We start from the raw sequence: 6000 nt of genomic DNA, 5'->3' as shown, positions 1-6000 counted from the left end.
GAAGAAGGAAATTGATTTTCCGAAATATATTGGGCCACAACCTTCATCATTCACGGTTACGGTTATATATTCTTGATGCATACATTTTCGCCTGTAATGTTTTTAACATTTATGCTCCTATGTTTGTCACTTTAATAAACTTTATAATTTTTTGCATAGATCGTTGAATCTGTATATTTATGTGCCTTAAAAGTCCCAACAACAGGGGAATTTTCTCTTTGTACTCTAATCTAGGGATGTGGCACACTTTTTGGACTACCTATCACGAGCAAACCCCATTTGTCTGGGAGGACTGTGGAGAGATATCCAGGGGGGCTAGCGAAAGGAGCAGCGGTAGCCAGGCGGGCTGGCATTGCCTGTAGAGGTGGTACTGGGATCAGTAGCCACAGATAGGAAAGCTATCACCAAAGACCTTCATTTTTGCTGCAACAAAGGGGCCCACAGTCTCTGCCTACAACGTGCATTCACAAGGATCTACAGTATCCAAGAGTGTGTTGGATCAAACAATCAATGTTAGCTGGTCCTAGGAGTTGTAGTTTTACAAGCAAGCCTGTGCTGGAGGTAGAAGTGAAGGAGTGAGTATATACTGGATGTATATAGTTCTGTGTCCCTGAAGATTTTCTGCTGATCAAGTGGGCATCCCATGAGAACCCTTACCCAAGTAGGCATCCCATGAGAACCCTTACCCAAGTAGGCACCCCATGAGAACCCTTACCCAAGTAGGCACCCCATGAGAACCCTTACCCAAGTAGGCATCCCATGAGAACCCTTACCCAAGTAGGCATCCCATGAGAACCCTTACCCAAGTTGGAATCCCATGAGAACCCTTACCCAAGTAGGCATCCCATGAGAACCCTTGATAAAGAAAAAGGGAATGACCCCCTGGAAGGGTGGGACTTTAAAGGTAACTAATGAGGATCTTTCGAAAAAGATAGAATTAATTAAAATATTTAACAATTTATTGAAAAAAATGTGAATGAAAGAGATCAATCAAACAGTAATAATACATTCAATGTACAATACAATACAGTTGCAGATGCATGACAGAGTCCAACGCGTTTCGAAATTTGTATAGTACCAAAATCTTCCTCAGGGAATCTGTATGTTTTCCTGGAAAGCATAATCATATGCCAAAAGTGAAACCAAGAGAACAAAAGCAAAAATACAAAAACATACATTAGTGTGTTACATCAATCATGTCAAGGTTTTTGCATATGCGACAACATGTTGTTCCATCTCAAGAGGTAATATATCAAGGGGGAAGGAGAGAGGAGGGAAGGGGGAGGGGGGGGAAGGAAGAGGGAGTGGGGGAGGGGGAAAGGGAGAAGAGAGGATGGTAGGGGAGGGGGGGTTGTACACATACCGGAAAATGTCCGGAGCCGCTCATATTGTCCACAGGGAGATATGTATGGGTCCCGCAGGGTGGGAGCTAGAATCAGGTATTTGTATTATTTTCTATAGCCTGTAAATAATAATGCAGTGTCAGAAAAGTTCACTCCAAGGATGAATTCCCTTAAGTATATAGTTACGGATCACTTCACCTGTTGTAATGATCCAAAGGGGGAATAGGTGTGTAAAAAATACGGAAGAAAGGGATCATTCAAGTGACGGAGAGGATTCCAGTCACCTTTGGTTATCCCAAACCAAAGGTGCCTATTAGGACTTAATAGATGGTGACCCCTAAAAACGAGAAGAAGGGGGGGGGGGGAAGACATAAAACGAGGAAGTACTGGAGAGCAAGGAGCTCAAAATATAGATTATCCACAGTTGGAAATATTTTGTTATTTGGGGTATCTTACCTCCGTGTAGATAAAGAGTAAATAACAGCCAAATCCAATGCCACTTCAGCAGATGAAGTATCTACTTGGGGGTGTGCTTTTTGTCCCAGAGTGGTTGAATATAGATATTGGTATTATGCTTGTGTCTAAAATATAAAAAGTTTTATATTGCATCTATCTGGTTGCCTATCCAGGATATTGTATATGGCAGGAGTGTCCCCAATAAAAGTATAAATATAAATACCGTAGGATGAAAAGAGGTGGCAGACACCCAATGACAATGTCTTCCAAGCGGGGACGGATGAAAACCCCCACGGCTGATTATACAGCTAGTGGGGTTCGCCCATAGATCTGAAGGAGTAAATATGTATAAGGTATAAAATAAAGTTCACCTTGATGAAAGTACCCAAAGCATTCCAACGATCAAAAAGTCCCCTAAAAAAGATTACTTACTTAGCTGTAGGGAGGGTTGGAGGAACGACAATTCTGTCCTATCACGGAGAGATCACTCACCGGACTGATTCTCGGCGTTCCCTAAAGTATCATAACGAGGCCCGTGATTTGCCAATGGGCATCGCGAGGTTTAGAGTGATGTCATCATTTCCGTCTGATTAATCTCGAGTAAGATACCGCGAGTCTAGGACGGTGACATCACATCCGGTTTGGGCGTATAATCCAGCACTTCACGGGACGTAGCCGCGGTGATGGACTTCCGCCCTCACTTGCAGAAGGGGCAAGATAATAATACCCGCCCTTGACTCTAATAATTGGTACATCTTGGATGCTAAATAGGACAATGAAGTGTTTTAACAAAGTGTGATCCAACCATAAATATGTCGGAGTCATAATAATAAAAATTATACGAAAGTTTCAAGAGATGCCAATTTCTCATTATGGATACTTGGCCTAGTAGATACAGAAGGGGAAATCTTATAAGATATCGCCCCGGCACGGGTGGTGGCGTTTAACCCTTAGATGGTCGGGGGTTCAAGCATGGAATTCCCACAGAGATTGTAGGAAATTGATCCAGCTGTATAACGCATATGCTCTCCAGATGAAAGATGGGACATCCAAAATCAATTTTGGGTCCCAAGGAGAGTAGTCTCACCCGTGCCGGGCTCCCAGCTGCGGGATATCTCTCCAAAGGAACAAATATGGAAACATAAGATCACATGATTATGACATCCAGACAGCCGGGCAGTGGACCCCCTGGGAGACGGGAAGGGAAAAAGAAAGGGAGGGGGGAGGGAGGGTTTTAGATTGAAGTGGAAGGATAATTACCTGATTGGATGTTTTTGGAGAAACAAATGTTCGTCGCATCATGCAATTACATGACTGGAGTTGCAAAATATAATATAACAATTAAATACATAAATATATCAAAATAAATATAAAGAGGCCACTAAGAGATATGCATTTAGCCAAGATGAGGCTAAATGCAAACAGCATTCATCCTCAGAGTGCTTAGGTCAGAGTCCTCCAGGGGGATAAGGGATAGGAGGAAGAGACGCCAAGGATAGCTCTGAATTGATCAGAGGGAGCATTGAAAGCATATAGAGCAGATAAAGTAGAGGGAAAAATATGTGGAGGGGGGAGGGGGGGGAAAGAAAGGGAAGAAGGGGGGGGGAAAAGGGGGGAGGGGGGAGAGGGGGGAAGGGGGAGGAAGGGTAGTTTGGGAAGGAGGGAAAGCAAGGAAAAAAGAGACAAGAGGGATGAAAGATGAAGGGGAGTCGATCCTAGATCTCAGAAACAAAAGGGGAGAAGGGCTACTCAAAGGGAAGATCCTTAATCTGTCTTTCCTGAGACGAATCCCTCCAAGAAAGGTCTATAGCTAGCTGTTTCATTCAGGCCAGGGGGGGTCGTTGCCCCAAGTCTCGCAATCCAGCGCATTTCATGCTGGAGAAGCTGCTTGTTCCAATCGCCCCCCCTGGCCGGAATGTGTACCCTTTCAAGGGCGTAAAATGTAACTTTGGGGGTCCTGTATCTGTGCGCGAAGGCCATGTGTCGGCCCAGTGGCAAATAGAGATTGCCAATGTCGAGGCTTTGCATATGTTTGCTAATGCGTTTCCCAAGTTCTTGTTTGGTTTTACCAACATAAAAGGCCTTACATTCACACCGCATCAGATACACGACCCCCCTAGTTTTACAATTAACGAAGTGTTTCGAATGATGTATTTCACCATTGGGGAGCTTGGTGCTTTTGCAGCGGACTATCACCCTACATTGGTCACAATTGCCGCAGGGAAATGTCCCTTTGTCGCGACAGGGGTCTCCTCTCTCTGCCCCCTTATATTCACTTTGGACTAGATCGTCCATCATGGAGGTGGCTCTTCTGTATGTGATAGCAGGGGAAGGAGTTACTATCTGTTCAAGGATAGGATCTTCCCTCAATATTGCCCAATGCTTTTTGAGAATTCCATGAATTTCAGTATGTTCATTGGAGTAGTCAAGAATAATTCTAGGTGGGTTCTTTATAGGTGCCCTTTCCCTTTTGGAGGTTTTGAAAAGTAGGTCCTGTCTCTTCATAATTTGTACCCTATTGAAGTTTTTTCTAAGACACGTCTTAGAATATCCTCTTTCGAGGAGTCTCTGTGTAAGTTCCCCTGCCTTTTCCCTAAAGTCCCTTTCTAGGGAGCAATTTCTCTTAATTCGTAAATATTGCGAAAATGGGATTGATCTCTTGAGTGGCTCAGGATGAAAACTAGCTGCATGCAGCAAGGTATTCCCTGCTGTGGACTTCCTAAATAGGGTTGTTGATATATGGCCTTCATCACTTTTGTGAATAGTGATATCCAGGAAGTCCACAGATTTTGGGTCATGATGCATGGTAAAATATAAATTCATATCATTTTGGTTTAATTTTATGAGCCATTCCTCAAGGAGTTCCACTGGACCGTCCCATACCAGGAAAATATCGTCGATGTACCTCTGCCACATGAGTACGTGGCAGAAGTACATCGACAAGTCTTCACTGGTGATAATATTATGTTCCCATTCCCCCAGGTACAGGTTAGCATAGGATGGGGCACAACAAGTCCCCATCGCTACTCCCTGTACCTGGAGGTAATGGGAACCCTGAAAAGAAAACACGTTATGCTCCAAGATAAATCTCAGAACTTCCAAAATAAACATATTGTATCTTAGTTCCTGAGGGCCTCGCTGTTTCAAAATCTTGGTTATGGCAAGAAGACCTTTCTCATGTGGTATGGAGTTGTATAGACACTCCGCATCTATAGTTGCAAGTAGAGCATTGGGTGGAATGGTCACACCTTCTAAGATTTGAAGCATGTGAATAGTATCCTTGGTATAGGAGGTTAGGCCAGTAACATGAGGTCTTAAGTGGGCATCCACTACCCGGCTCGCTGTTTCGGTGATACTGCCATTCCCCGAAACTATGGGACGGCCCGGTGGATTCCTGAGATCTTTGTGGATCTTAGGTAAACAATAGAAAGTGGGAATACGGGGATATGGTGTCCTCATGTATTCCCACAATTCAACTGTGATTGTGCCTGTTTCCCTGGCTCCATCAATGATGGTATAGTATTCATTATTGAATGTTAAAATTGTTTGGGCTAGTATTAATAGTGATATTAAACCCAGTGACAAAGGAGGGAACATTGTCCTTTTGGACAATGCAGACTATGAAAAAATGTGTTTCCAACTTTTGAATAACACAACATGCTATCGAAAAATATCAGCCCAAACAATTTTAACATTCAATAATGAATACTATACCATCATTGATGGAGCCAGGGAAACAGGCACAATCACAGTTGAATTGTGGGAATACATGAGGACACCATATCCCCGTATTCCCACTTTCTATTGTTTACCTAAGATCCACAAAGATCTCAGGAATCCACCGGGCCGTCCCATAGTTTCGGGGAATGGCAGTATCACCGAAACAGCGAGCCGGGTAGTGGATGCCCACTTAAGACCTCATGTTACTGGCCTAACCTCCTATACCAAGGATACTATTCACATGCTTCAAATCTTAGAAGGTGTGACCATTCCACCCAATGCTCTACTTGCAACTATAGATGCGGAGTGTCTATACAACTCCATACCACATGAGAAAGGTCTTCTTGCCATAACCAAGATTTTGAAACAGCGAGGCCCTCAGGAACTAAGATACAATATGTTTATTTTGGAAGTTCTGAGATTTATCTTGGAGCATAACGTGTTTTCTTTTCAGGGTTCCCATTACCTCCAGGTACAGGGA

The sequence above is a fragment of the Pelophylax lessonae genome, assembly GCF_965119305.1.
Source record: "Pelophylax lessonae genome assembly, chromosome: 9".
Taxonomy (NCBI): Eukaryota; Metazoa; Chordata; class Amphibia; order Anura; family Ranidae; genus Pelophylax; species Pelophylax lessonae.
The sequence above is the reverse complement of the archived record's forward strand: the minus strand, read 5'-3'. Positions refer to the sequence as shown.